Source organism: Phyllobates terribilis, unplaced genomic scaffold, assembly GCF_046119375.1.
Source record: "Phyllobates terribilis strain yellow unplaced genomic scaffold, ASM4611937v1 Scaffold_1__5_contigs__length_1240528914, whole genome shotgun sequence".
Classification (NCBI taxonomy): domain Eukaryota; kingdom Metazoa; phylum Chordata; class Amphibia; order Anura; family Dendrobatidae; genus Phyllobates; species Phyllobates terribilis.
In genome coordinates, this window is record NW_027362761.1 from 1129668777 (window position 1) to 1129690897 (window position 22121).

Genomic DNA, 22121 nt, shown 5'->3' on the forward strand with positions numbered 1-22121 from the left:
GCTCCAGCGCTGCTGTGTCCTCTTCTGCCGGAGGCCGGGGGAGGAGTGCGGCGCCAGAGCACCGTGCTGTCCGGCGCCATTTTGCTGAAGACACACTGTATATGTGTCTTCAGTAAAATGGCACCGGATAGCGCTATGCGCATGCGCCGATTCCGATGTCTTCACTCCGCTCCCCGTGTCCGGCCAGAAGAGAGGCGCCGCGGCAACGCTCCTCCCGGTCAGGTAAGTATGTAAGTATGGCGCCGGAGATTGCGGTATGCATTCAGTGTCTACGCATACCGCGATGTCCGGCACCATACACTCCTCTTACCTGTAATGGCTCCAAAGCGGTCTTCAGTCTGGAGCCAGACTGCGCGTCACGCATGCGCAGTCTATAGAGGCTTCAGACAGGGGGACGCTTGGCCGATTATATTATAGATATCCATTGGTATTTTGTAGCTACTATCATTATATGGTGGACCCATTAGAATGGAGCGGGAGTACACATGCTTGACCGCTGCTCCATTCATTCTCTATGTGGCTGCCGAGTGCTACACTCAGCCTTTTCCAGCAGTCCAATACAGAATAAATGGGGCAATTGTCGGGCATGTGTACTGCCACTCCATATTGTAACGAGGATAAAAAAAATTCCTCATTCTGCAAATTTTTGCAGGTCCAAACGGCCAGACCATCACCGATCAATGAGTTATCATATCCCACAGACAAATTCTGGTCTAATCATTTGATATGATAGCCTTCATAATATATTCTGAGTTAGAACATACCACTTTGTGCAGCTTCCACTGAGCTCAATACTAATTCCATATACAGTAAGCTAATAAGCTCCCACTAGTGATAACTACAGGCAGACATTTATTATTTAAAGGGGTAGTCACACTAAGTCATTTCTTTATAAATGGTAGCCCGATTTTCGTAACCTGTAGCGATCATCTGGTAATGGCCGGGTCATACAGCCTCTAGTAAGATATGCAATGTATGAACGGGTTTGGTCCGCAAAAGTAGAAGTTATGTCATTACCCACTTAGTTTTCCTGAAGCAAACCATTACACAGCTCTACATTTTGCTTCCCACAAGAGTGTCACAGTGGGGATGGAATGACACGTGCAGAGGTCACTGCAGCCAATCAGAATTAAAGAAGCTGATTTTATAACGGCAGTGACCTGGCAATTTATAACCGCATTCCGATTATAAGGAGTTTTACCCTAGAGAGGCTTCAGGCTGTCAGAGGTATGAGCGCGTCCATATTGCATTACCAGCAATACACTAATAATGTGCAAATCCAATAAAATATGAAATGTTCCGTAATGGTAAATTGAAAACGTTGGGCTACCTGGAATATACACAGTAAGGGCTCATTCAGATGTCACTTCTCATATGAGTGCTGTGCTTTTCAAGGGCCAAGGAGTCCGCTCAAAAGCTAGGAGACTTGTCCGATATTTAATTTTCAAAGACAGTTTGATAGGAGAAGTTGGAGAAACATTCATCTTTTTTTATTTCATCTAAGAAAAACCGATGAAACTCTAACCAAACTCTGATGGTAAAAACTGGCTCACTGATTAAACTCTGATGGCAATCTGATCAAAGACACAGATTGTGCCTAAATTCAGGACTCAATACAAACAGGTACAAAACAAAGCCAAAACCTGATGACTTGGACAATTTATCCATTCCAGACACAGAAGCATCTAACTGTGTCATCAATCCCTCAGATTATAAACCCAACAAAGCGGAGCTGACCGTTCTTTCTAGATGACTCTCATTTTGTCCTACTAAGGCCCTAGATAAAACTGAACTCTGCAGTGATATGGAAATTTTTTTTAGGAGACTGCGCCTGAGGGAATATTTCAATGATACAGAAGATTCAGAACCCACCCGAACTGAAGGAAAAGGGATCTTGACAAAAAAGAGGTCAGACTGGACACCTCTACCTGGCAACCTCATTTGGATACATATATAGACTCCTTCAGACATGTGATAAAATCCACCTTCATAGACACAAACAGGAGACAAACATCCAACATCAGTGCCCAGGAGAGAAAGGCCATACAATCTTTGAAAACCAACAAAGAAATCATCATTAAACTTGCTGACAAGGGTGGTGCAATAGTGATGATGAACACATCAGACTACATGAAGGAAGCAAACAGACAACAAGATACTACAAAAAACTGGAGCCTGACCCTACACAGGACTATTACAAGGAACTTAACAAATTGGTATCTTGTCTGCCTGATGAATCCATATAAGCCGATGACGTGATACCAGAGGGTCCAAGAATAGGGACCTTCTATATGGCTCCCAAAATTCACAAATCTGGAAATCCAGAGAGAACAACTATTTCATGTGTGGACACCCTTACTGAGCAAATTTCTGGATGGGTAGAGAGTGTTCTTAAACCACTGGTAAAGAATACACCCAGCTACATTCAGGACACGACAGACCTACTGAATAAACTAGCAGCAGTATGTCCTCTACCAGAAGGAACCATCCTGGCCACCATGGATGTGGAATCTTTGTACTCTAATATCCCACACCAGGATGGATTAAATGCCTGCAAAATCTTTATGGAAAATACAGGAATTGATGCTGATTCTGTGGTGAAACTTACAAATCTCCAATTTATTTATCGGAGATATTAAAATTTTGGTAACTCTTAATAAATAAATCACAGCCTATTTTCAATCCACTATACTTCTGTGTCATGTGAACTTATTTTAGTAAATAAGTACAGTACAGACCAAAAGTTTGGACACACCTTCTCATTTACAGATTTTTCTGTATTTTCATGACTATGAAAATTGTACATTCACACTGAAGGCATCAAAACTATGAATTAACACATGTGGAATTATATACTTAACAAAAAAGTGTGAAACAACTGAAAATATGTCTTATATTCTAGATTCTTCAAAGTAGCCACCTTTTGCTTTGATGACTGCTTTGCACACTCTTGGCATTCTCTTGATGAGCTTCAAGAGGTAGTCACCAGAAATGGTCTTCCAACAATCTTGAATGAGTTCCCAGAGATGCTTAGCACTTGTTGGCCCTTTTGCCTTCAGTCTGCAGTCCAACTCACCCCAAACCATCTCGGTTGGGTTCAGGTCTGGTGACTGTGGAAGCCAGGTCATCTGGCGTAGCACCCCATCACTCGCCTTCTTGGTCAAATAGCCCTTATACAGCCTGGAGGTGTGTTTGGGGTCATTGTCCTGTTGAAAAATAAATGATGGTCTAACGAAACGCAAACCGGATGGAATAGCATGCCGCTGCAAGATGCTGTGGTAGCCATGCTGGTTCAGTATGCCTTCAATTTTGAATAAACCCCCAACAGTGTCACCAGCAAAGCACCCCCACACCATCACACCTCCTCCTCCATGCTTCATGGTGGGAACCAGGCATGTAGAGTCCATCCGTTCACCTTTTCTGTGTCGCACAAAGACACTGTGGTTGAAACCAAAGATCTCAAATTTGGACTCATCAGACCAAAGCACAGATTTCCACTGGTCTAATGTCTATTCCTTGTGTTCTTTAGCCCAAACAAGTCTCTTCTGCTTGTTGCCTGTCCTTAGCAGTGGTTTCCTAGCAGCTATTTTACCATGAAGACCTGCTGCACAAAGTCTCCTCTTAACAGTTGTTGTAGAGATGTGTCTGCTGCTAGAACTCTGTGTGGCATTGACCTGGTCTATAATCTTAGCTGCTGTCAACCTGCTATTTCTGAGGCTGGTGACTCGGATAAACTTATCCTCAGAAGCAGAGGTGACTCTTGGTCTTCCTTTCCTGGGGCGGTCCTCATGTGAGCCAGTTTCTTTGTAGCGCTTGATGGTTTTTGCAACTGCACTTGGGGACACTTTCAAAGTTTTCCCAATTTTTCAGACTGACTGACCTTCATTTCTTAAAGTAATGATGGCCACTCGTTTTTCTTTACTTAGCTGATTTTTTCTTGCCATAATACAAATTCTAACAGTCTATTCAGTATGACTATCAGCTGTGTATCCACCAGACTTCTGCACAACACAACTGATGGTCCCAACCCCATTTATAAGGCAAGAAATCCCACTTATTAAACCTGACAGGGCACACCTGTGAAGTGAAAACCATTTCCGGTGACTACCTCTTGAAGCTCATCAAAAGAATGCCAAGAGTGTGCAAATCAGTCATCAAAGCAAAAGGTGGCTACTTTGAAGAACCTAGAATATAAGACATACTTTCAGTTGTTTCACACTTTTTTGTTAAGTATATAATTCCACATGTGTTAATTCATAGATTTGATGCCTTCAGTGTGAATGTACAATTTTCAGTCATGAAAATACAGAAAAATCTGTAAATGAGAAGGTGTGTCCAAACTTTTGGTCTGTACTGTATATGGGTCTTGTTCTACCAGGCAGTAAAAATCCACTACGATAAAGTGAGGGTGCACTGGCTGACAACCTGCTTCAAAAATGGCAAAATCTTGGTGGCTGACAGCATCAAGACCAGGAATTTGTCTCCATCCATCTGTGAGCAGATTAATAATATCTACAGTTAAGTAGTTCAAGAACCCCTGAAACATCTGAGGTTTCTCAATGTGGATTAGCAGAAAAACTGTTATGACTACAGGGTATTCGTTATATAGGGGTATTCGCTATAGCGTTTGCAGTAAATCTGAGTACCAGCATAAGCAGATGAGAGATCATGTAATATCCTGCCTGCAGAATGGGAGGATCACCGCATTTCCCCAAAAAGGTCAGAAAGTGACTCTGTGTCTCTTAAGGAAGTCAATTAGAGTTGAAGATAGGTTAAGATCGCCCTGACCTTCAACCGGCCATTACCCAACCATGAGACAGACCAGGATCCTCTATTTCACCACAGACCAGTCTGCCCCAGAAAGTAACCATGGGCTTCACTTAATCACCTTAAAATACTGAATGTAAAAAAATAATGGGGAAGAGGTGCTGCTACTATTGGGTGGCTTCTGATCTTCATTGTTTCTATTTCTTGTTTCATTTGTTATTTTCACTCAGTTCAAGATTCCTGTACCAGGTACATGTGTTTGACTATCAAAGATGGGAACCACATCCATGAGAAGACAATTGGCCTCATTTATCTAAACTGTCCATGTTGCCCATAGCACTAGTATGAACTCAGCTTCAATATCTTAACCAACTCTGGTAGAATGAAAGTAACACAGATCAGAGATCATGTAATATCCTGCCTGTACAATTGTAAAAAGGTCATAAAGTGAGTCTGTGTCTCTAAAGGCAGACACGTAGAGTCAAAGATGGTCTAAGAGATTACCCTGACCTTCAACCGGACATGACCCAACCATGAGACAGACAAGGATCTTCCATATCATCAGAGCTGCTAGTTCTACTTCGCATGACTACCTACATTGACCCCGAGTACCAGTCCAAGGCCCACAGACCAGTCTGCCCCAGTAAGTAACCATCAAGTTCACTTACTCATCTTAATATTCTGAATCTATAAAAATGATGGGGGAGGGGTGCTGCTACTATTGGGCGGCTTCTGATCTTCATTGTTTCTATTTCTTGTTTCATTTGTTATTTTCACTCAGTTCAAGATTCCTGTACCAGGTACATGTGTTTGACTATCAAAGATGGGAACCACATCCATGAGAAGACAATTGGCCTCATTTATCTAAACTGTCCATGTTGCCCATAGCACCAGTATGAACTCAGCTTCAATATCTTAACCAACTCTGGTAGAATGAAAGTAACACAGATCAGAGATCATGTAATATCCTGCCTGTACAATTGTAAAAAGGTCATAAAGTGAGTCTGTGTCTCTAAAGGCAGACACGTAGAGTCAAAGATGGTCTAAGAGATTACCCTGACCTTCAACCGGACATGACCCAACCATGAGACAGACAAGGATCTTCCATATCATCAGAGCTGCCAGTTCTACTTCGCATGACTACCTACATTGACCGCGAGTACCAGTCCAAGGCCCACAGACCAGTCTGCCCCAGTAAGTAACCATCAAGTTCACTTACTCATCTTAATATTCTGAATCTATAAAAATGATGGGGGAGGGGTGCTGCTACTATTGGGCGGCTTCTGATCTTCATTGTTTTTATTTCCTGTTTAATTTGTTCTTTTCACTCAGGACCAGATTTATGTACCCACAACATGTGTTTCACTATAATACATGGGAACCATATCCATGAGAAGATAGTTACCCGTAGCACCAATCTGAACTCAGCTTGCATATGTTAACCAGCTCTGGTAAAATGAAAGTTACGCTTTGATGGGTTGCTATAGGTAAGAGAAAAATTTCCCATCATTGTCATTGTATTCATTGTATATTGACGTTCTGTCATCTGTTTCACTATATTTTTGGTGTTCTCAGTTTTTGTTGGATACAGTGATGACCATGGACTCAACGCAGAGCATTGCAGCAGATCTGATACTCCATTTTACCAGAGTTCTGCAATGGACAAACTGAGGTGCAGAGTCCAACCACTAGAAGAAAAACCCCTGAGTTGCAGCTATAATGAATGTCAGTGTCTTGAGAACCACCCAACTATACTACACAATCACTGCAATTCCAAAAAAAGGTCAGAAAGTGACTCTGTGTCTCTAAATGAAGACATGTAGTGTCGAAGATGGTCTAAGAGATCGCCATAACCTTCAACTGCACATGACCCAACCAGTGAGAGAGACAAGGATCTTTCATATCACCAGAGTTGTCAGTTCTACTGAACCGTGGCTACCTATAACAACCCTGGGTACAAGTCCAAGGCCCACAGACCAGTCTGCCCCAGTAAGTAACCATTGACTTCACTTACAGTGGGTACGGAAAGTATTCAGACCCCTTTAAATTTTTTACTCTTTGTTTCATTGCAGCCACTTGGTAAATTCTAAAAAGTTCATTTTTTTTCTCATTAAAGTACACTCTGCACCCCATCTTGACTGAAAAAAACAGAAATGTAGAAAGTTTTGCAAATGTATTAAAAAAGAAAAACTGAAATATCACATGGTCATATGTATTCAGACCCTTTGCTCAGTATTGAGTAGAAGCACCCTTTTGAGCTAGTACAGTCATCCTCTGCCATTCTTCCTTGCAGATCCTCTCCAGTTCCGTCAGGTTGGATGGTGAACGTTGGTGGACAGCCATTTTCAGGTCTCTCCAGAGATGCTCAATTGGGTTTAGGTCAGGGCTCTGGCTGGGCCAGTCAAGAATGGTCACAGAGTTGTTCTGAAGTCACTCCTTTGTTATTTTATCTGTGTGCTTAGGGTCATTGTCTTGTTGGAAGGTGAAGCTTCGGCCAAGTCTGATGTCCAGAGCACTCTGGAAGAGGTTTTCATCCAGGATATCTCTGGACTTGGCCACATTAATGTTTCCTTCAATTGCAACCAGTCGTCCTATCCCTGTAGCTGAAAAACACCCCCATAGCATGATGCTGCCACCACCACGTTTCACTGTTGGGATTGTATTGGGCAGGTGATGAGCAGTGCCTGGTTTTCTCCACATATACCGCTTAGAATTATGACCAAAAAGTTCTATCTTCATCTGATCAGACCAGAGAATCTTATTTCTCATATTCTGGGAGTCATTCATGTGTTTTGAGCAAACTCTATGCGGGCTTTCATATGTCTTGCACTGAGGAGTGGCTTCCGTCGGGCCACTCTACCATAAAGGCCTGACTGCTGGAGGGCTGCAGTGATAGTTGACTGTGTGGAACTTTCTCCCATCTCCCTACTGCATCTCTGGAACTCAGCCACTGTGATCTTGGGGTTCTTCTTTATCTCTCTCACCATGGCTCTTCTCTCACGATTGCTCAGTTTGGCTGGACGGCCAGGTCTAGAAAGACTTCTGGTGGTCCCAAACTTCTTTAATTTAAGGATCATGGAGGCCACTGTGCTCTTAGGAACCTCTAGTAGTGCAGAAATTCTTTTGTAACCTTGGCCAGATCTGTGTCTCTGAGCTCCTTGGGCAGTTCCTTTGAGCTCATGATTCTCATTTGGTCTGACATGCACTGTGAGCTGTGAGGTCTTATATAGACAGATGTGTGCCTTTACAAATCAAATCCTATCAGTTTAATTAAACACAGCTGAACTCCAATGAAGGAGTAGAACCATCTAAAGGAGGATCACAAGGAAATGGACAGCATGTGACTTAAATATGAGTGTCTGAGCAAAGGGTCTGAATACTTATGACCATGTGATATTTCAGTTTTTCTTTTTTAATAAATTTGCAAAAATTTCTACATTTCTGTTTTTTTTTCAGTCAAGATGGGGTGCAGAGTGTACTTTAATGAGAAAAAAAATGAACTTTTTAGAATTTACCAAATGGCTGCAATGAAACAAAGAGTGAAAAATTTAAAGGGGTCTGAATACTTTCCATACCCACTGTAATCATCTTAATATACTGAATGTATAAAAATGATGGGGGAGGGGTGATGCTTCTATTGGGCAGCTTCTGATCTTCATTGTTTTTATTTTTGTTTTAGAATGAGTCCAAATCGAGTAAATTGGACACTCAAATGCAGGCACAGAAACGGATTGCATCAGAAGACCTTACGAAAGACTAAATCAAGTAAGCTCCTATTTATGCGGGTTCATGAAACATCTCTCTATTCGATAATACAGTATGTGTATATATGAGCAAAGCCGCAACCAAAGATTCTGGTTAATCAGACACCACAAAAGCGTCCCTAAGGCTCAGGGCCCCATAACGTTCATGTGAAAGGGGATTTTTCATTTGTTATTTTCACTCAGTCCCAGATTCCTGTAATAAGAAAATGTTTTTGACTATCAGAGATGGGAACCACATCCATGAGAAGACAGCTGGCCTCATTTATCTAATCTGTCTCTGTTGCCCATAGCACCAATCTGAACTCAGCTTCAATATCTTAACCAACTCTGGTAGAAGACTGCTTTTCTATATATTTAACCTGGATGATAACTTATCTCTTAAATAAAAACTGAACAACCTGGTATTGGGTGAAGAAATGGTCACAGCTTTATTAATTATTTATTGATCAACAACCATACCACAAAACGTTTGACCCAAATTATTTCCAAAAAGCCCAACATGCCAGTCACTGTAGATACGGTGAGCAGGTGAACTCAAGGGCCTAAATTTTCCACCAGCTGTGACAAATTAAACCAAAAGCAAAATATACCATAGAAGGGAGGGAGGGTGGGTGTTTCCTTCAGGACAGAGGTAGGAAGAGGGGCAATCTCTTCCCGCCTTTGTCCTATATACCCCTTTGTGACCCTCCCATTTTACACCTTCGGCCAATTAACTTCCGTGGCTACCCAAATCAAAAATAATCATCCATGGTAACCCTCTACTGCCCAGCGCAGTCCCTGGTCCCTTCATTAAGCATTATGGCGCCTACAATGAAAGTTTCACTTTGATAGGTTGCTAAGGGTAACAGAGAAAGATTTTCCGCCATGTTCATTGTATATTGATGTTTTGTCATCTGTTTCCCAATATTTATGTTTTTGTCAAATTCTGTTGTATACAGCGATGACTCCACGGCCATTAACTTCTGCTCTACATCATAATGTGGTGACTGTCTGTACCATGGACCCAATGTAGAACATTGCAGCAGATCGGATCCTCCATATTACCAGAGGTCTGTAATGGACAAACTGAGGTGCAGAGTCCAACCACTCATGACTTCTGGAAAGCCCTCAGGACCGAAAAGAGTTAGAATTAGTGATCTGACCCAGAAACAAAGATGGGTCACATCGCGCGCACCCAAAAAAACTTATATACGATAAGATCATCATTACATAACGGCCATGGTGCCATATAGTGGTATCACTAAATTCTTTACAGGTGAAATTGTTGAGAGGAGCAGGGACCATTAGTGGGAAATAATCCAAATTCCCTGCATCCCTTCACACAATTCTGATTAACGCCTGACTGCCTGCAGCCGCCACTAGAGGGGGCTCCCATTAACCTCAATATATAGGCCTCTTTGATCTATATGCAGTAAGTGTAACTGCTCCCTCTGGTTGCCCCCAGATTCATAACTAGTGACAGAAAGCAGAGGACTTGGAGCAGTGTGTCAGAAAAACTGAGCTCCAGCCCCTGTAAAAATATATTATGAGGTTAATCAGTGAAGGATTAGAAGGTGTTCTCTCTTATTTCATATTTAGCGATGTGTCTCAGAAGAACAAAGCCTGAGTCGCAGCTATAACAAATGTCGGTGTCTCGGTCATCACCCAATTATACTCCAGGTAAGTGGAATATAATGTGCAGTAGTGACCGGGTGTAAATTTTGTGCATATCTCTTTTATGTGATTTACGGCTATCATTTGTTCTATGTCCTGTATCAGCAGATCACTATTTCAGAGCTGGGGACTCACAGTGTTAACACAATGAAGATGCTGAACAAATGGAGGTGATGACTATGACAAGTCAATGATATGGTGGCCACCATGTCTGAAGCAGATGAGATGTGCTTCAGTACGAGGCAGATTCTGGGCTCGGTCTCTGTTGTCGTTACTTGACTTTCCGCAGGCAAATGTAATCATAGAATAAATGAGTCTTCTGCAGCATTAACCCTGATCTATGGCACCTGACTATATATTTCAGCACAGCACAGGGGAAAAGCAGTCCATCAGCCATGGTTCTCTAGAGGCTTCCTCCAATGGGGTTTTTACTCTCCTGAGTGCTGATGGATGACGACGACTGTTTATGAGCCCAGGACCCATCATCATCAGGGCCACATGACTATTGACCCACAAGTCTAGCGAGAACTTCTACATGTGACAGCTTGAATGAAGTTAATTAAAAAAGTTAATGAATATCAAGCAGCCGTGTATTTGAGCCTTCTTATATATCATAACAAGACTTAGTACAGATAGTGGTAAACCCCATTTGAAGATATACAAGGTTTGAGGACTTTGATGGACTGCAGCCCCCCCCCCCCCCCCCCCCACCGCTCTTCTAGTGCCAGGCTACAGCATACTGAAGAATGCAGTACAAATCTACTACGATGAAGTGAGGGTGCACTGGCTGACAACCTGCTTCAAAAATTGAAAAATCTTGCTGGCTGACAGCATCAAGACCAGAAATTTGTCTCCATCCATCTGTGAGCAGATTAATAATATCTACTGCGAAGTAGTTCAAGAACCCCTGAAACTTCTGAGGTTTCTCAATGTGGATTAGCAGAAAAAGTGTTATGACTACGGGGTATTCGCTATAGCGTTTGCAGTAAACATGAGTACCAGCATAAGCAGAAAAGAGATCATGTAATATCATACCTGCAGAATGGAAGGATCACCGCATTTCTCCAAAAAGGTCAGAAAGTGACTCTGTGTCTCAAAAGGAAGACACGTAGAGTCGAAAGCGGTCTAAGATCACCCTAACCTTCAATTGGACATGACCCAACCATGAGACAGACCAGGATCCTCCATTTCACTAGAGCTGCAAGTTCTACTTCCCGTTACTAACCACATTAACCCCGGGTACCTATCCAAGGCCCACAGACCAGTCTGCCCCAGTAAGGACTTCACTTAATCATCTTAATATACTGAATGTAAAAAAATAATGGGGGAGGGGGGCAGCATCTGATCTTCATTGTTTTTATTTCTTGTTTCATTTGTTATTTTCACTCAGTCCCAGATTCCTGTACCAGGATCATGTGTTTGACTATCAGAGATGGGAACTACATCCATGAGAAGATGGTTGGCTTCATTTATCTAAACTGTCTCTGTTGCCCATAGCACCAATCCGAACTCACCTTGCATATCTTAACCAACTCTGGTAAAATTAAAGTTCTGCTTTGATAGGTTGCTATGGCTAACCGAGAATGATTTCCCATCATCTTCATTGTATACTGATGTTCTGTCATCTGTTTCACTATATTTATGGTGTTTTCAGTTTCTGTTGGATACAGTGATGACTCCATTCTCTTCTGCTCTACATCACAATGTGCTGACTGTCTGTACCATGGACTCAATGCAGAACATTGCAGGAGATCTGATCCTCCATCTTACCAGAGTCCTGTAATGGACAAACTGAGATGCACAGTCCAACCACTATAAAAAAAAAACCCTAGTTGCAGCTATAACAAATGTCGGTGTCTCTGTCATCACCCAATTATACTCCAGGTAAGAGGAAAATAATGAGCAGTAGTGACCAGGAGTAAATTGTGTGTAAATTTCTTATATGTTACCTTCGGCTGTCTATGATCTGTTCTATTTCCTCTATCTGAAGATCACTATTTAAGAGCGGCGGTCTCGCAGTGTTCCCACAATGAAGATGTAGAACTGCTAGAGGTGACAACTATGACAAGTCAATGATATGGTGGCCACCATGTCAAAGGAGATAAGATGTGCTTCAGTACGAGGCAGATTCCGAGCTCGGTCTTTGTTCTCATTACCAGACTATCCACTGTCAGATGTAATGAGAGAATAAGTGAGTTTTCTGCAGCATTAACCCTGATCTATACATATATAAACTTGGCACTCGTATGACTCAAGAGTTATTTTATATATTTGTAACTCGTGTATGTGATTTATTTTTGTAGTACACCGATGAAAGTCCGCAGTGACCGAAACGTCTGTGTTTTTGTTCTTTTTTCTCCTTAAAAATATATAAAATAACTCTTGAGTCATACGAGTGCCAAGTTTATATATTTATGATTCCAGGTTTGGCCCCTACTTGAGCACCAACAACTCCAAGGAGGGCAGTAGTTTTTTTACGTATTATCTGGTACCTATATACCAGCACCCTGGTCTGTCACGACCTCCAACACTTTTTTCTACAACGCTGAGGAAACCTCGAACATCATCTCTCAGTCCCACCTGTCCTGTGACTTCCTAAAAGTACCACCCAGGGAGACAAGAGGACTTCATTGTGCTATCCTGACTGAATATATACACGTCCTACGCTTTTTAGTGATCAAGGAGAATATTGTGCTAAATTCGAACGCATTCTCAAGAAATGTTCATTCGATCTTATGACTTTAACGTTTGAATCTTTACAGACAGCTATTCTTACCTCCAAGGAACAGTTTGCCAACATCGAATCCCAACAGTCCACGACCGTCTCCACGGAAGAATTGGATACCCTAAGAAGCAAGATAAACCAATCGATAGAGCAACACAGACGCGATACAGAAAACAGGAAGAGACTCAAGTTCGTCTGAGACACCGAGGACTACCAACAGGACCGTGTCTACAAATGGAGAGACAACTCAGCCTCAAGACGCATTCCCGCACGCTCTGGCCACTCATCTACCAATCTGTCCATGTCTGGATCGGAAACGGACAGATGGGGACCCACCTAAACCTCTACTCATTTTTTAGGTTACCGCAAGAGAAACAAAAGAAGAAGAGGACCAGAAGGGGTGGGAATAACAAGAGGAAACACGGACTTCATTCGGGTGACACGATCCCAGGTACGGCCCCATTGGTAGTGAATATCTCATCCTGCTCACTCAGTATTGCTGAGCTATTTGTGTTACAAAAGGGCCTGTCCTTTTGTCCCACAAATAAGTGTAACACTTTTACTTTGGATATAGAACAACAGAGATTCTACAGATCTCTCAGACTGAAAGCACACTTTTCAAGGGAGGGCTTAGGGGATATTACATCTCAGACATCAGGTCCCCCTAGGACAGCCCAAATCACAACGGCTGACCTAGGCCTGAAATGCAAAAACCCTTACCGCCCCCCACAAAATAGCCATGCAGTGGAAACATTTATTGGGTTCATTAATCAATCTTTCCAACAATTACGTATGGACATAGACCTGGGTCGACTATACTACCACCAAAATATATCCGCCCTTGACAGACAGGTGCTAAAATCACTTGAATCCGACCCTTCCATCATATTCAAACCCGCAGACAAGGGTGGGGTGATAGTGGTAATGGACAAGTCAACTTACTTAGGGGAAATTTTATGACAACTGGAAGATACTACAGGGTGGGCCATTTATATGGATACACCTAAATTAAATGGGAATGGTTGGTGATATCAACTTCCTGTTTGTGGCACATTAGTATATGGGAGGGGGAAAACTTTTCCAGATGGGTGGTGACCATGGCGGCCATTTTGAAGTCAGCCATTTTGGATCCAACTTTATTTTTTTCAATGGGAAGAGGGTCATGTGACGCATCAAACTTATTGAGAATTTCATAAGAAAAACAATGGTGTGCTTGGTTTTAACGTAACTTTATTCTTTCATGAGTTTTTTACAAGTTTATGACCACTTATAAAATGTTTTCAAAGTGCAGCCCATTGTGTTGGATTGTCAATGCAAACCTCTTCTCCCACTCTTGACACACTGATAGCAACACCGCAGAAGAAATGCTAGCACAGGCTTCCAGTATCCGTTGTTTCAGATGCTGCACATCTCGTATCTTGATGGTATGGTGTAGTATATGGGGTACAAAGATAGTGGGGCCATTCTTCATCAATGAAAACCTCAATGCCACTGGATATCTGAAATTGCTACATGATGATGTGCTGCCCTCTTTATGCACTGATGATGGCGCGTTCCCTGAGTTTTTCCAACAAGATGGTGCACTACCACATTATGGGTGTCAAGTCCAAGCATTCCTACATGAACAGTTTCCTGGAAAGTGGATTGGTCGTCGTGGACCAGTTGAATGGTCACCAAGGTCTCCTGATCTGACCCCCTTAGACTTTTATCTTTGGGGTCATCTGAAGGCAATTGTCTATGCTGTGAAGATACGAGATGTGCAGCATCTGAAACAACGGATACTGGAAGCCTGTGCTAGCATTTCTTCTATGGTGTTGCTATCAGTGTGTCAAGAGTGGGAGAAGAGGGTTGCATTGACAATCCAACACAATGGACTGCACTTTGAAAACATTTTATAAGTGGTCATAAACTTGTAAAAAACTCATGAAAGGATAAAGTTACGTTAAAACCAAGCACACTATTGTTTTTCTTATGAAATTCTCAATAAGTTTGATGTGTCACATGACCCTCTTCCCATTGAAAAAAATAAAGTTGGATCCAAAATGGCCGACTTCAAAATAGCCACCATAGTCACCACCCATCTGGAAAAGTTTTCCCCCTCTCATATACTAATGTGCCACAAATAAGAAGTTGATATCACCAACCATTTCCATTTAATTTAGGTGTATCCATATAAATGGCCCACCCTGTACAGTTTACCGCAAGTTACCTAAAGATCTCACCTCAGATATCAGCAGATCCATCACACATACGCTAGATCACCATCTCTCGAAAGGCACAATAGATTCTAAAACTTGTGAATATCTAACAAAAAAAATGCCCCATCATTCCAGTTTATTATAGTTTATTATACATTACCTAAGATTAGACAATCCCCCAGGCCGAACAATCGTAGCATCCACTGAGTCTATTCAATCCCCCCTCTTCATCTTTTTGGAAAAAATCCTAACACCATTGATAAAAGAAACAACATCTTTCATTCTTGATACAGGTGCCTTCCTCAATATTCTGAAAGACATCAAACAGGTCAACCCTGGGGCCCTTCTAGTCACTTTGGACGTAAATAGTCTATATACTTCAATTCCACATGATAAAGGGATCCAGTGCGTCAAAAACTTACTACAGAAGTCTCAGATATCTCCAGAAACCTGTCATCTTTTTCTGGACCTCCTCACACTTGTCCTGACTAAAAATGTATTTTTGTTTCAGGACTGTTTCTTCTTACAAATACAGGAGACAGCCATGGGATCTAATGTGGCACCTCCATATGCTAATTGTTACATGTCTACCTTTGAGGATGATATAGTTTACCCTAATCCTCTCTTTAAAACACATTTTATTATTTGGAAACGTTACATAGATGACATTTTTTTGCACATGGGGGGTCCACCGTAGCCCCTCAGGGAAATTTTCGAGATTTTAAACTCCTCATGGAGTGGCCTCAAGTTCACTTTAGCCTGAAGTATGGACTCAATACATTTCCTTGACACCATAGTTCTGAAGGACAATTTAGGCTACCTCTCTTCGTACCTATATATTAAACCTACAGATAGGAACGGTCTATTACACTATGATAGCCTCCATCCGAAATCTACCAGGTACGCTGTGCCTAAGTCACAATTTCGCCGGGTTAAACGCATTGTCAGTGATCCCTTGACACGAGACCGCAGACTTAAGGAAATGGAAAAAAAATTCCAGGATAGAGGCTACCCTCCTGATGTCCTATCTCGATCCAGGCAATCCCCTACTCATACCCGCCAATCTACCAACAACTGAATTCCTTTCATACATACATTCCATCCGGCAACCTTCATTATTCATAAAAAGATCAGACAACACTGGAATATCCTTACAACAGCCTATTCATCTGTACCTGAATTTAACTCACCTTTTCTTCTATGCTACAAGAGAGCCCCCAACATTAGGAACCGACTTATTCATGCCGATTTCGGCTCGACAAAAAGCGGACCACGCCAGAGATGTTTGGGAACACCTAAAACAGGGACATTTCCATGTCTCCAGTGCTACCAATGTAGCAATATCATCAGGGGCAGTATGATACACCACCTGCACTCAGGGAAACAATACCATATTAAGGGTTACTACACATGTAACTCCTCACATGTCATTTACCTTATCAAGTGCCCCCTGTGGACTTATTTATATAGAAGCAACTACTCAGGCCATCAAAGATCGAATCTCTAAACACAAGTCTACCATCCGCTGCAAAAATCTACTTTTACCATTACCACACCATTTAATTTCCTCCAGACACTCGTTATCGCAATTAAAGTTTCATGTCATAGAAAATGTCCCTTTCCCCAGGAACGGAGGAGACTGTATCCGCATGTTAAAACTTAGATGGGCCTACTGGATACGAGTTACAGTCGCTGAGTCCTAAAGGATTAAAAAGGGAATATGATCTATGTGCATTTATCTGATTGTTTTGGATCTGACAGCACAGTCAATACTCAGCCACCAATAATGTTCCAATTGGTATCTGTTCTTCTTGGATTGATTTTCACTGTATTTATTATCACTCCTTAGGTTCATCGTGTTTACTGTACGTATGTTCTCTAATACAGTCTGTTTAATAATGTATCTGCTTCTTTGCATATTACTCATGGAGGTTTACATTGTCTGTCTAGACATTATTGAACTTATATGCATGTTTCTAATACATATTTCCTTATTTTTTAGAATCAACCCTGATCTCCGTTCCCTATCCTGAATCCTATTCCTCTGGAGTCTCCCATTTGGGATCATCCTATGCCCCCTTTTGGACCACCTATACCTACTTATCTCTTTCTTTCCCCATATAAATCACTCTGTGAAATTCCTAGTTATGCGTGGAGTAGTTCCATTAGTGCAATGCATACTAGTGTCATTTCCGGTCACTTGACCTGCCGGCAAGATACAGGACCTGGCGGCGTCACTGTAATGTCACTTCCGGTTTCGCAGGTCCTTCGCGATTATAATTCTCGGCGCGCTCTTCATACTGCCACCAATCATATGCCTTCCTACCGCACTGGGAACCCTCCCACTCCCTATAAATTTCCAACATGGGATCGTGCTATTGGCGCCCACAGGAGCAAGTGGCGGACAGCGCGTTCCGACTGCCAGGCATCCCATCTTTCTACCTCCACTTCCAAGGTATGCTCTCTCTCACACTTGCACTTTGGATGGTTTTATTGGTACTCCCTACTCACTCTGATCCTGTGGTATTTTCACAGCTACCGCACCTCCAGGACATCTGTCCCATTCACATCTACTAGTCGCAGCATACTGGTATGTTGTTCATTTTCTCTACTATTCTCCCCTCCCATCCTCCCTCATCCTCCCCTAGTTGTTATTTGTTTCCTCTGTGTCATTTCCCCTAATGTGCCTATATATACATGACTGTATAATTAGACCTGTGCAATTATGTTTTGCAACTTGTGTATGTGATTTTTTTTTGTTATTTTTGTAGTACACCGATGAAGGTCCACAGTGATCGAAACGTCTGTGTTTTTTTGTACTTTTTTCTCATTAAAAAATATATAAAATAACTATTGAGTTATACGAGTGCCAAGTTTATATATTTATGATTCCAGGTTTGGCCCCTACTTGAGCACCAACAACCCCCCTGATCTATGGCACATGCCATTATATTTTAGCACAGCCCAAGGGAAGTGCAGTTCGTCAGCCATGGTTCTCTAGATATTTCCTAAACTGGGTTTTTTTTTCCTTCCGAGAGCGCTGATGGACGACGATGACTCTTTGAGAGTCCAGGGCCCATCATCATAAGGGCCATAGGACTTTTGCCCCACATGTCTAGCGTGAACTTCTACATGTGACAGCTTGAATGAAGTTAATAAAAAAGTCAATGAATATCAAGCAGCCATGTATCTGAGTCTTCTTATATAATGGTGAGCCCCATGTGAAAAAAGATACGGTTTGTGAGCTTTGATCGCCTACAGCACCCACCCCCACCGCTCTTCTAGTGCCAGGCTACAGCGTACTGAAGAATGCAGTACAAATCTACTACGATGAAGTGACGGTGCACTGGCTGACAAGCTGCTTCAAAAATTACAAAATCTTGGTAACTGACAGCATCAAGACCAGAAATTTACTCCATCCATCTGTGCCCAGATTAATAATATGTACAGTGAAGTAGTTTAAGAATCCCTGAAACATCTAAGATTTTTCAATGTGGATCAGCAGAAAAACGGCTATGACCACAGAGCATTCGCTATATCGTTTGCGGTAAACCTGACTACCAGCATAAGCAGATGAGAGATCATGCAACATCTTGCATGCAGAACAGGAAGATCATTGCATTTCCCAAAAAAGGTCAGAAAGTGACTCTGTGTATCTAAAGGAAGACACATACAGTACAGACCAAAAGTTTGGACACACCTTCTCATTTAAAGATTTTTCTGTATTTTCATGACTATGAAAATTGTACATTCACACTGAAGGCATCAAAACTATGAATTAACACATGTGGAATTATAAACTTAACAAAAAAGTGTGAAACAACTGAAAATATGTCTTATATTCTAGGTTCTTCAAAGTAGGCACCTTTTGCTTTGATGACTGCTTTGCACACTCTTGGCATTCTCTTGGTGAGCTTCAAGAGGTAGTCACCGGAAATGGTTTTCACTTCACAGGTGTGCCCTGTCAGGTTTAATAAGTGGGATTTCTTGCCTTATAAATGGGGTTGAGACCATCAGTTGTGTTGTGCAGAAGTCTGGTGGATACACAGCTGATAGTCCTACTGAATAGACTGTTAGAATTTGTATTGTGCCAAGAAAAAAGCAGCTAATTAAAGAAAAACGAGTGGCCATCATTATGAAGGTCAGTCAGTGTGAAAAATTGAGAAAACTTTGAAAGTGTCCCCAAGTGCAGTTGCAAAAACCATCAAGCGCTACAAAGAAACTGGCTCACATGAGGACCGCCCCAGGAAAGGAAGACCAAAAGTCACCTCTGATTCTGAGGATAAGTTTATCCGAGTCACCAGCCTCAGAAATCGCAGGTTAACAGCAGCTCAGATTAGAGACCAGGTCAATGCCACACAGAGTTCTAGCAGCAGACACATCACTACAACAACTGTTAAAAGGAGTCTTTGTGCAGCAGGCCTTCATGGTAAAATAGCTGCTAGGAAACCACTGCTAAGGACAGGCAACAAGCAGAAGAGACATGTTTGGGCTAAAGAACACAAGTAATGGACATTAGACCAGTGGAAATCTGTGCTTTGGTCTGATGAGTCCAAATTTGAGATCTTTGGTTCCAACCACCGTGTCTTTGTGCGACGCAGAAAAGGTGAACGGATGGACTCTACATGCCTGGTTCCCACCGTGAAGCATGGAGGAGGAGGTGTGATGGTGTGGGGGTGCTTTGCTGGTGACACTGTTGGGGATTTATTCAAAATTGAAGGCATACTGAACCAGCATGGCTACCACAGCATCTTGCAGCGGCATGCTATTCCATCCGGTTTGCGTTTAGTTGGACCATAATTTATTTTTCAACAGGACAATGACCCCAAACACACCTCCAGGCTGTGTAAGGGCTATTTGACCAAGAAGGAGAGGGATGGGGTGCTATGCCATATGACCTGGCCTCCACAGTCACCAGACCTGAACCCAATCGAGATGGTTTGGGGTGAGCTGGACCGCAGAGTGAAAGCAAAAGGGCCAACAAGTGCTAAGCATCTCTGGGAACTCCTTCAAGATTGTTGGAAGACCATTTCTGGTGACTACCTCTTGAAGCTCATCAAGACAATGCCAAGAGTGTGCAAAGCAGTCATCAAAGCAAAAGGCGGCTACTTTGAAGAACCTAGAATATAAGACATATTTTCAGTTGTTTCACACTTTTTTGTTAAGTATATAATTCCACATGTGTTAATTCATAGTTTTGATGCCTTCAGTGTGAATGTACAATTTTCATAGTCATGAAAATACAGAAAAATCTTTAAATGAGAAGGTGTGTCCAAACTTTTGGTCTGTACTGTAGATTCGAATATAGTGTAAATGATAGCCCTGACTTTCAACCGGACATGACCCAACCAGGGAGACAGACCAGTATCTTTCATATCACCAGAGTTGTCAGTTCTACTGACCAATGGCTGCCTACAACAACCCTGGGTACAAGTTCAAGGCCCACAGACCAGTCTACCCCAGAAAGTAACCATTGACTTCACTTAATCATCTTAATAAACTGAATGTATAAAGATGATGGGGGAGGAGTGCTGCTACCATTGGGCAGCTTCTGATCTTCATTGTTTTTATTTTCAGTTTTAGAATGAGTCCAAAACGATAAATCGGACAGTCAAATGCAGGCACAGAAAGGATTGCATCAGAAGCCCTTACGAAAGCCTAAATCATGTAAGTTCCTTGTTACGGGGTTCATGAAACGTCTCCCTATTCGATAATATCTGTATATATAACCAAAGCCACAACAAGATTCTGGTTAATCAGACACCACAAAAGCTGTCCCTAAGCCTCAGGGCCCCATAACTTTCATGTGAAAAGGGATTTTTCATTTGTTATTTTCACTCAGTCAATTGGTCACATTTATCTAATCTGTCTCTGCTGCTCATAGCACCAATCTGAACTCAGCTTGCATATCTTAACCAACTCTGGTAGAAGACTGCTTTTCTATATATTTAACCTGGATGATAACTTATCTCTTAAATAGAAACTGAACAACCTGGTATTGGGTGAAGAAATGGTCACAGCTTTATTAATTATTTATTTATCAACAACCATACCACAAAATGTTTGACCCAAATTATTTCCAAAAAACCCAACATGCCAGTCACTGTAGATACGGTGAGCAGGTGAACACAAGGGCCTAAATTTTCCACCAGCTGTGACAAATTGAACCAAAAACAAAACATGCCATAGAAGGGAGGGAGGGTGGGTGTTTCCTTCAGGACAGAGGTAGGAAGAGGGGCAATCTCTTCCCGCCTTTGTCCGATATACCCCTTTGTGACCCTCCCATTTTACACCTTCTGCCAATTAACTTCCGTGGCTACCCAAATCAAAAATAATCATCCATGGTAACCCTCTAATGCCCAGCGCAGTCCCTGGTCCCTTCATTAAGCATTATGGCGCCTACAATGAAAGTTTCACTTTGATAGGTTGCTAAGGGCAACAGAGAAAGATTTTCCGCCATGTTCATTGTATATTGATGTTTTGTCATCTGTTTCCCAATATTTATGGTGTTTTCCATTTCTGTTGTATACAGCAATGACTCCACGGCCATTAACTTCTGCTTTACATCACAATGTGGTGGTTGTCTGTACCATGGACCCAATGCAGAACATTGCAGCAGATCGGATCCTCCATGTTACCAGAGGTCTGTAATGGACAAACTGAGGAGCAGAGTCCAACCACTAGTGACTCCTGGAAAGTCCTCAGGACCGAAAAGAGTTAGGCTCACCCGTCTGGCCCAAAACCAGAGAAGGGTCACATCATGTGCACCCCAAAAAACATATATACAATAAGATCACCATTACATAACGGCCATGGTGCCATATAGTGATGTCACTAAATAGTTTACAGATTAAATTGTTGAGAGGAGCAGGGACCATTAGTGGGAAATAATCCAAATTCCCTCCATCCCTTCACACTATTTTGATAAAATCTTGATTACCCGCAGCCACCACTAGGGGGAGCTCCCACTAACCTCAATATTTAGGCCCCTTTGATCTATATGCAGTAAGTGTA